This window comes from Callospermophilus lateralis, chromosome 19, assembly GCF_048772815.1.
Source record: "Callospermophilus lateralis isolate mCalLat2 chromosome 19, mCalLat2.hap1, whole genome shotgun sequence".
Taxonomy (NCBI): domain Eukaryota; kingdom Metazoa; phylum Chordata; class Mammalia; order Rodentia; family Sciuridae; genus Callospermophilus; species Callospermophilus lateralis.
This window is the reverse complement of record NC_135323.1, coordinates 28,429,419-28,440,356: the sequence shown is the minus strand read 5'-3', so window position 1 is coordinate 28,440,356 and position 10,938 is coordinate 28,429,419.

Here is a 10,938-nt window from a genome sequence, read left to right as displayed (position 1 = left end):
TCGACCCCCGGCGGGCTCCGCTGTGGGGCAGGAGGCACCGGAAAGGTCCGAGTCCCTGGACGCTGGGTCCGTTTGGCAAGTGCCGAAGTGCGCAGTGGGAAGTAGTCTGACTGTGCTAGGGCACACGCGGGCCGGGGAACGGGCGAGGAAGGGGCACTTACAGAAGCCCTGCATAGGTGTGAATCTAATGAATGAGCGACCGGACGAACTTAGCAAATAATGTCATGCGTGTGTGTGTGTGTGTGTGTGTGTGTGTGTGTGTGTGTGAAACTCAGGAGGCGGTGACAGCCTGGGTGATAGCCCAGGCTGCCCAGAGGTCTTTGAGACCCCCCCCCCCCAGACTAAAGATCTGTATTGCTGGGCTGGGGCTGGGGCTCGGTGGCAGAGCGCTTGCCTAGCACGTGGGAGGCAATGGGTTTGACCCTTAGCACCACATAAAAATAAATAAAATAAAGGCATTCTGTCCATCTATAACTACAAAAAGTTTTTTTTTTTTTTTTTTTTTTAATCTGTTGCAGTCATTTGCTTTGTCTTTGAGCATCTGCTTTGGAAGAAGGGGGTTTTCTCTTTTGACATTTCATTTACTACTGCTGTACCTTCTGCAGTGGGGACCGAGTGAGGTGCTCTGGTTGCGGAGGGAAGATTACTTGCGGGAGGTTGGGAGGTCACACAGGTGGCCCGTGGCAGGGCCAGGCTTGGTCTTCCCAATACACGATGACTGCAGGTGCTTCCACTGGGACACACGGTCCTTCACAAACACCCAGGGCCAGAGCTGAGTTTCTGGAATTGCCCATCTTGTAGTTCCCTCCCCAGTCTGAAGGCTGTTGCCTGGCCCTGGATAGCTGTGACACCCCACCTTGGGACCCCTCCTCTGCATTGCCCTAAGCCTGACCTGCAGATCTGAGTCCCAAACAGCTCTGCCACTTCCTTGCTGGGTGGCCCTGGGTGGCTTCCTGAGCTTCTATGGACTGGTTCCTTTTCATCACTTGCAAAGAGATGACAGGAGCAGCCACACCTGTCAAAGACATGCGGGAGATGGTGTGTGTGTGTGTGTATGCGGTTTTCTGTTTTCCTGTTTTGTTATTTATACATTACACACACCCTCTACCAAATTCAGAAGTTATTGAAAATTGGCAGTGAAAAGTCCCTTCTCTCCCAGCCACACATCGTCTTCCCCAAGGAATCCCTGTTTCTTGCACATCCTTCTGGAGATATTCTCTGCCTATAATTCAGCTGTGGACTATGTTGTTTTCTTTTGTATACAAATAGTAGCTTACTGTTTACTCTTACAGATCCACTTATTCAATCTTGGAGAGCTGTGCAGATCTACCCATGAAAAGATCCTGTTCTCTTTGTTGTTGTATGAACCTACCATCATCTCCACAGATCAGGGTCCACGGTAAGTGGACTGGCAGTCTGTTGCAGTCATTTGCTGTCACCAGGCAATGGCCTGGGTCACATGTTGCATGTGAGCAACTGATGATAAATTCCCAGCCAGAAGCTGCATGCATACAGGACTTCCATAGGATTGCCAATTGTCTTGCTGCAATGGTTATTCCCATGGACAGGTCCACTCCCAAGCAGGAGAGCCCCAGATCCCCCTTGTCCTCACCCCTTCACTCTGTTAATCTTGTGATTTTTGTGTGATCATGATTTGTCATGGTTCTTACAGAATTTTTTTTTTTTTTTTTTTTTTTTTGTACTTGGGATTGAACCGGGGTGCTTCACCACTGACCCACATCCCCAGACCTTTTAATTTTTTGTTTTGAGAAAGGGTCTCTCTAAGTTGCTTAGGACCTCACTAAATTGCTGAGACTGGCTTTGAACTTGCAATCCTCCTTCCTCAGCCTCCTGAGCTGCAGGGATTACAGGAATGTGCCACTGCACCCACCTTGGCTGGCTTCTTGGCTGGCTCATTACCCCAACCTTGGGCTATTTCTTTTTTTTCTAAAATAATTTTGCAGTGCCAGGGAGGAACTCAGGACCTCATGCATGCTAGGCATGCCCTCTGTCACCGAGCTACACCCTCAGCCCACCTTCGTCTGTTTTTCAGGTCTGACTGCTGGGTTGGGGGCTGAGAGGTCTCTGCCACATTCCGTGTTGGGATGCAGGCTGATCCCTTCTAGCCTGCCGGTGCACAGCCCAAGGCTGGCCCAGGGAAGCCCAGGTTGGAGGGACCTTCTACCCTGGGTTGTTTTTACCCACTTCAGGACCCCTTGCTCATTCACTGCTGGTCCTAGGAAACTGGTCCTCTCTTCCTAAAGCAACCCTGTCCATCTTCAGGTTACTCTGGTTGAGGCTAGGGCCTGGCCCCCCGCCCATATGCCTCCAGAGTGACCCCAGAATGGTCCAGCTGGAATATGCCTCCCCCTGCAGAGCCTCAGCCTCCTCTGCTCCAAGCCAGGCTCCCCTCGCTCTGCGAGACTTCTAGACCCACAATGACCAGGTCATTGTTCCCTGCCCAGCCTCCACTCTACCACCAGGCATTCTAGAACTTAGCTCCCAGAGCAGGGATGGGACCCCTACTGTACCCTGGGCTACACAAAGCAGACTTGAGCATCCCAAATCCTCCCTCCTGGACCCTAGGCCCTCCATAATGCCACCTGCAATCCTATAGATTTGTGGGGCCATACCTCTGTGGTTTCTGGTTCCAAACAATAGAAGTTCTAATTTAAACAAAAAAGAGGGTTCATGAGAAGCCTATCTAGTGTGACTCAGGATCTTTGGGAGGGTCAGAGAACCAGGCCCAAAGGCCACACATGACCAGGAGCAATGCCCCAAATCACATCCCAGACGTGCCTTGGTGCAGAGACCTCTACCACTGGCCATGATGCCAGGCTCCTCATCTCACAGGACACTGGACCAGGGACTGCACCCCTTGTCACTGTGGGACTAGAAAGCCAGTGACAATGACCAGCCAGCATCTGTGCTGGGAGGTACAGAGAGCAGCCTGCTAGAAAGGAAGGGGACAGCCTAGTGACAATAGTCACTGCAGGATCTCCCGTTTCTCCATATCACACCCCAAATGGCATTCCAAGTGACTAGATGTCACCTGGACTCCAGGCTCCCACATAGTCTTCTCCTTTGATTCTCAGGACAGTCGATGTGCTGTCCCCATCTCTCCCCAGGCTCCTGTGACATACCTGGCATCCACATCAGGAGGGTGTGAGGCTCGCTGCTTGGGGACTACTGGGCAGTTCTTGGGCTCTGCCTCTGGACCTGCCATTGTAGTGGCCCTCCCTGTGTCCACCGCTGCTGACCTGTGAGGCCCTTCTCTCCACGTGGCCCAGTGGCCTGGGAACACAGCCTGGGAATATGGGGACTCTTGGGGCAGAACAGGTTCCATACTAGATTCAGTGGGGGTGGAGGAGCCAAGCTGTCAGCCAGTTCCTGGAAACTAGTCTCTGAGGAGGGGGTGAGTCAGAGGGTGAGGCCGGAGAGGAGCTCGGCCAGCTGCACAATTCCGTCTATACCCACCTCTGTGGTGGCTGCAGAGGGGACCTTTGCCTAGAAGACCGCGGCTCCTTTCCCCAAATGACCGTGGCTCATTTCCCTCATTGGATCCTCCTGCATTGACTCACTGGGTCATTTGGTAATTTACCTGCTGTGTGCACTGGGCACTGGAGAGCCCCCAGAAAAGCAACCTCGGTCTCTGCCCTCAGGGTGTGAATGGAAGGAGGACGGTGAAAGGGTGGGTGAAGGCGATGGAGAGAAATGAATGGGGTCTGCAGAGGAGGGATGCTTCGCTTTGTTCTGTGAGCCTGGAGCCACCTTGGGACTCCTCAGATGGTTGTCATCAGATGCGGCCCCTGGATCTTGGACTTGCAGAACCAAGGGCTAAATAAACCTCTTTTCTTTATAAATTACCCAGCCTGTGGTATCAATTATAGCAACAGAAAGCTGGTTAGACAGGAAGAAGGGCTCCAAATGGGGCGGCAGCAGGAAGAGGCACGCAGGAACGATGAAGGCTGGGCTGTTCTGGAAACATCCTCCAGGGACACAGGGAGGCTTGTGCATGTGATTGGAGAAGCAGCCAGGAACCAACAAATGGGGGACCAGGGCTGCTGGGGAGAACTGGGATGTTTCTTGGGGAAGGGTCTGGAGATGAGGCGTGACATGGGGGTCTCAGGTTTTGGAAGTGGGGGGCAATTTTGAATCATTAGTATGTGTGCCTCTTCACCTCCAGCTTCCCGTGCCTGTCACCCCCGGGAGCGAAGGTCTGGAATATCCCTGTGCACATGGTTTTTCTTTTCTTTATATTTATTTTTTAGTTGTAGTTGGACATAATATCTTTGTTTTATTTACTGCCAAAGCAGTTGATCCTGACCCATTAAGAAGTCCTATGTACCCAGTCACAGGACAGGAGGCACATCTGGAGTTTCAATGCATGCTTTTGAAATGCACAGCAGGTCAATCACAATAAAAGGAAAAGTATTTGGGGGCTGGGGAAGTGGCTCAAGCGGTAGCGCGCTCGCCTGGCATGCGTGCGGCCCGGGTTCAATCCTCAGCACCACATACAAACAAAGATGTTGTGTCCGCCGAAAACTAAAAAATAAACATTAAAAAATTCTCTCTCATTCTCTCTCTCTCTCCTCTCTCTCTCTTAAAAAAAAAAAAAAAGAAAGAAAGAAAAAGAAAAAGTATTTGGGTTGCAAGAATCCTGGTCTTTGAGTATTAAAAGAGCTCTGGGGGAGCCCCCAGGACCAGCGGCCCCAGCCCAGTCTCCCCTGATGCTTTGGCACTACCTGGGGATCGGATTAGAAGGTGAATGGACTGAGATGAGGGATGAGGATTTAATCTCAATAAAATTGAATAAAAGATAAAGCTGTGCTTTGATAAAGCTGTGCTTTGAGAAAATAAGCCGAGTGTGTGTGTGCTACATACCTTGCCCGTCAGTCAGGGTTATTTTGGGAACAGCATCAGCCAAGCTCTACCCTACACCCCAATAAACATTTAAAAATGAGCCACTACTAGTTTTCTCCAAAAAAGTTGAAAATAGAGCTGGGTCTAGTGGTGCCCATCTGTGATCCCAGTGACTCTAGATGCTGAGGCAGGAGGATCTCAAGGTCAAGGCTAGCATCAGCAACTTAAGGAGTCCCTCTGCAACTTAGAAGGATTCTTTCTCATAATAAAAAATAAATAAATAAATAGGGCTGGGGATGTGGCTCAATGGTTGAGCACCACTGGGTTCAATCCTTGGTACCAAAAAAATTAAAAAATAGAAAAAAATAGAATGACTGTAAGATCCAGCAATACCACTTCTGGGGAAATATCCAAAAGAATTGGGGAACAGGGTCTCCAAAGGACATTTGTACTTCTGTGTTCGTTGCAGCGTTAGTCACAATAGGCAAGAGGTAGGACCAACCCAGCCAGAGTGGATCAATGCACCAACCAGATGTGGCAAGTGGCATGTACCTACCATGGAGAACCACTCAGCTCTCACATGTGCTGCAACATAGATGGAACTTGCCGGCAACGTGCGAACTGAAACAAGCCACACAGAGGGGAAAAAAAAAAAAGGCAAAGACGCAGGATTTCGCTTTCAAGAGGTATCTATAATAGTAAAATTTATAGAAATGGAAAGTAGAATTGCGGTTATGGGGAGGTGGGGGAGGGGACTGTTTATGGGCCATAGAGGTTTCTATTTGGTTAAATGAGAACGATCTAGAGATCTGTCACACAGCAACATGAATGTTAGTATCAGTCCACACTTAAGGGTCATGAGGCCAGGTGTGGTGTCACACGCCTGTAATCCCAGTGGCATAGGAGGCTGAGGCAGGAGGATTGCAAATTCAAGGCCAGCCTCAGCAACAAACTTATCGAGGCCCTGAGCAACTCAGTGAGACCCTGTCTCTAAATCAAACATCAAAAGAGCTGGGGACGGGGCTCAGTGGTAAATCCCTGGGGTCAAAAATAAAAATAAAAATAATGGTTACAATGGCAAACTTGGGGCTGGGGATGCAGTTCAGTCATAGAGAGGACACTAGCCTAATTTGAATGATCTCCTGGGTTCCATCCCCAGACTGCAAAAAAAAAAAAAAAAAAAGAGAGAGAGAGAGAGAGAAAGAGAGAGATGGTAAATATTTCACCTTTCCAAGTTATTTAGGTACAAGGGACTCTTTTGGTTTGCTGCTGGCCTCGATTCCTCCACTAACATCATGCATTCTTGGGAATCTTGGGGATTCTCCCAAAGTAAGAAAATGTGACCTACAAATTGTTTTCGTGTGCAGTGACGCACTTGGGAATACTAAATTTAACAATGGACGAAACTGACCTCGTGTTACATTTAGAAGACATTTAAGTAAACATTTTTTTTTTTTTAAATTTTGTGGCTTTAATATTTTGAAGCTACTGCCTTTGTCCCGCAGAGCTCAAGAATTTTCACGCCCCGGGGGGCTTCCTGTGTGTGGGGGGGCTCCTGGAAAGCGCCTCCCTCCCGGGGAAAGACCTTCCCCCACCTTCCCCCTCCCCTTCACAGCGGCTCCTGCCCCTGGCCTGCGGATGCCAAGCCTTCTGGGAGAAGGGGACATCTGGGAGGTGGCTGACTTTAGGAGGATGGGACAGAAGCTGGGTGGCAGCAGGTACTGAGGTGGCAAGAGCAGCCCCGACACAAAGGCCAGAGGACCCAGCTATGGATGTGCCAGCACAGGAGTGCAGACTCCACCCAGGGGTACCAGGAGGCCTGGCAGGCTCTGGGCTGAGGGACAGCAGCGTGCCAAGACTTGTCAGCCCCAAAGAGCCTGAAGGGACAGGCCGAGAATCCTCCATAGGTCAGAAGGAACTGTCCCCAGCTTCTCTCTGCCCCATCAATCACGACACTCCACCCACCTTGTTTAGACAGACAGCATTAAACCACACTTTTTAAAAACAGGCCCATAGGAAACAGTGTGGCGTCTGGAGCCAGAGTTCAAATCCTGGGTCCAATGACTAAGATAGCTTACTGTGTGACTGTGGGTAAGTTCCTCAGCCTCTCTGAACCTTATTTTCCTAATCACTAAAGTGGAGAAATGGTGGTTATAAACAGTATCTTCCTGAGGCTCTCGTTAGTCTTCCCAGGAGCAGGGCCTGCTCCCACCAGCCCATTTCCATGAGTGAGCAAACCGTGAACCTAGCCCCTCTCTACATAGCTATGTCTCGACACCTTGGGTCCTTCTGTGCATCATTGGGGTGACTGAGAATGGCCTTCAGCAGAGGCCAAGGTGGCTGGAGGCAGCATGGGGATGGTGACAGATGTCCCCCAGATGCCCTGGGGGTGTGGGGATCCCAGGTGGGCCAGCATCTGCAGGAGGAGCTCAGCCCTGGGGGAAGGAGATGATCTTGTGCTCTGCAGCCCCTCAGCCTCAGCCCTGAGGGTGAAACTGTTGCCCCTTCCCGGAAATCAGAGACTGAGGTGTGGAAAGAAATGGAAGTCCCGGAGTCCTGGGGGTCACCTGCTGGCAGGTGACACCAGAGTCTTGTTTTCTTTTTTTCTTTTTTGGGGGGTGTATCAGGGGACTGAACCCAGGGACACTTAACCACGGAGCCATATCCCCAGCCCTCTTTTTTTTTTTTTTTCCCTAGATGGCCTTTTATTTTATTTTATTTGTTTGTTTGTTTGTTTGTTTATGTATGTGGTGCTGAGATTCGAACCCAGTGCCTCACACCCGCGCGAGGCAAGCATTCCACCATTGAGCCCCAGCCCCTGCCCTTTTTATATTTTATTTAGAGACAGGGTCTCGCCAAGTTACTGAGGCTGGCTTTGAACTCATGATCCTCCTGCCTCAGCCTCCTGAGTCTCTGGGGTTACAGGGACACCCGGAGTCTGGGATCCAGAACAATGTCACAGTCTCTGGGAGCAAACAACCAAGGGCACACTCCTCCCTGAAGACTGGAGGCAGCGGGCTTCCTGGAAGTGGTGGTGTCAGGCGGGGAAGAGGGCAGGAGGAGGGGCAGGGCCGGGAGGAGGACAAAGGGCCAGGCATGAGGCCGAGGTGGCCCAGGGCAGGGGGAGACAGCTTGATCCTGAGGAGAACCTGGCTTCTGGGACCCTGTGCAGTACTGGTCTTCACGGGGCCCTGGCTGGGCCTCTCCTGGCTCCTTTGGGAGACGGATGTGTGGGTGTGAAGGGGACTTGGGACCAGGCCAGTGCGTCTGCAGCTGCCACGTAAACCTGTCAGGGATTCTGGCGCCATGGTCTCCCTGAGCCAGGACAGGGCCTGGCTGGGCTGACGGGACCCAGGAGCCTTGGGTGGGGGATGGAGGCCAGAGGCGGTGGCTCCTGGTTCTCAGCCTGGCCCTTGCCCAGAGAGGCCGGGCCTGCTCCACATCCGAGAGCCCCTCTGGGCCTGCTTCCTCCTGCACCCCATCCTCTGCTTCTCCAGCTCCTGGTACAGCGTGGGCAACTGGGACCCGCGCCTTGGGGGGAGCCCAGCCCTCCAGCTCACTGGTCCCCTGCCCTATCTGGCCCCAGCAGGACCCTGCCATCCCCCACTAGCATCTCGGCTCTACCTGAAGTTTCTATTACTGTCCCCATCCCTCCCAGGCCAGAGCCACCTGTCGCGGGCCAGCGGTGGGCTGTGTGCGTGAGCTGTGAGCATTGCTGCTCCATCTGGCTGTGCCCTGTGAGTCCTTCTCACTCCCTCTGCCTTTGACCCCACCCAGCACCTGAGATGGGTGTGGCTTGCCAAGATGTCACTCAATCTACTGACCACAAGACATCACCAAGCTGGACTCAACCCCCTGAAACCTGACCCTCTGCCTTATTTGGAAAGAACTTTCCATGGAACCTCCCTTTGTGCGTCTCCCCATATACAAATCAGGTGCCTCACCCTCTCTTTCCCACGGACCCCTAAGGTCGAGAAAAATGTACTTTCTGTCTGTGTGTGTGATTATTTCGTGCCAACCCAAATTCACCTGGAGTGACCCTGAGTGATCTAGCCGCACGTCACGGCACCCACCCAGGCTCCGACAGACCCAGGGCTGTCTAGAACGCCCCACAGGTGTGCCCTGAAATCCACAGGTGAGGTTTCACACATGCCCAAGTCAAGGTCTAGGTCATTTGAGCCCCGGCAGTCTTCCTCAGCCCCATCCTGAAACCCTCACCTCCAGGGATAACCTCTTCCCCAACTTGTCACCATGGAGTAGTCTCATTTGTACCAAAAATTGAGCCCAGGGCTGCTTAACCACTGAGCCACATCCCCAGACAGGGTCTCAGTAAATTGCTTAGGGCTTCGCTGAGTTGCTGAGGCTGGCTTTGAATTTGTGATCCTCCTGCCTCAGCCTCCCGGGCTGCTGAGATTACAGGCGTGTGCCACCCAACCAGCCTGGACATTGATTTTGTTTCCGTTGGGGGGCAGTTATGCATAAAGCCGCAACGAATGTGCCAGTCTTTTGGGACATAAAAGCATTCATCTCCCTTGGGGAATAAATACCTAGGAGCAAGAATTGCTGGGTCCCAGGGCACAAGAACACTGGATCCAGGCCTGTGACCATCTGCAACTAACTAACTAAATAAATAAGTGTGGCCCCCAGTTCAAACAGAGAGGCTGGCCCATGGACCTATATCCCTGGACTTAGCTGCTGACGTGGGGACAGTCATCTCAAAGCGGTTCTCTCCCACCCCACCTTTCTGTGGGTGCCTGCTTCCCGGGTCATCCTTCCCAGGCTGTGGGTGCTCTGGGCATTGGTACAGGTACTGAGTAGCCATGGCCCTGACTGAGGAGGGTGAGTGGGATTCAGAAGGACAGATGCCGCAGCCTGTCCAGAAGTCCCTGAGAGGAGCCCTGGGCTGCAGGAGGAAAGTTCCGTTCCCTTTGAGGGAAGGGGCTTTCTCCTCGTTGGTCGTAGGCTCTTCAGCTGTAAGAGGAGGCCCTGGCCCCACATGTCCACCCTACATGGTGGACAGAAGCCAGACCAGAGACCAGGAGGGGCTGCTCTGCTCTGCAAACCACAGGTCAAAGGATCCGGGATTTCTGTATCTGGGATGCTGGAGGGAGGTAGAGAAAGATCCTGGTGGACCCCCTGGGGAGGTGATGGGGGCAGGTGTGAAGGGCCTGGGGAGGGACAACCATAGGAACTGACCTGTCTGGATTGTGTTCTGCTTTGGGAGTCAGTGTTCTTTTTCTTTCTCGCTCTTTTTTAGTTGTATATAGACACAATACGTTATTTTATTTATTTATTTTTATGTGGTGCTGAGGATTGAACCACATTAAAAAAAAAAAAAAAAAAAAAGCCACAGGGCTTCACAAAGTTGGCCTCCAATTTGAGAGCCTCCTGCCTCAGCCTCCCGAATCACTGGGATTACAATGAAAGATTTGGGGGCAACTTTTAACTTCTTGGAGCCTTAGCACAGGCCTGGTGTCATTTCAAGGTCCTGGTGGCATTCAGAACCTGTTGGTCCAGCAGGCAAGGTGGGGGATAGCCAGGGCCACATGGCCACACCTTCCCCAGGCCCTGAGAAACGGCCTCCAGGCCAGGCAAGGCTGGAGTAGGCCCACCATGGGAAGAGGAGGGTCCTCTGCACTGTGGAGGCAGAGAAGCCTCCATTCTGTGTCCCTGACATTCACAGAAATTCGCCTGCGGCTGGCCAGAGGGGCCAAGTCGCGACCCTGGGGCAGTCGGTGGTTAGTCCATGACCAGAGGTGCGGTCCCCACTCTGCCTTTGGCCCTCAGCCCAGATGCAGGTTGCTCTCTTCCCAGAAGTTTCTCCCCTGAGTGGAGTTCCGTGCTTTGCCCTCATTAACCTTCTGAACCTTCCAGAAAGAGAATGGAAATGCCCAGCCTCATCCTCCCATGGAGGAAGCTGGAGGTGGGACTGGAGACTGCCCAGGACTGCTGGGGTCAGAGATCTGGGATCAGAGGCCAGGCAGGAAATTGTCCTAGGAGGGGGCTTTCCACCAGTCAGGTCCCCAGGGAGTCCCCGCACAGCCCGAGTGCGAGAGCCCGACATCCCTGCCTCCC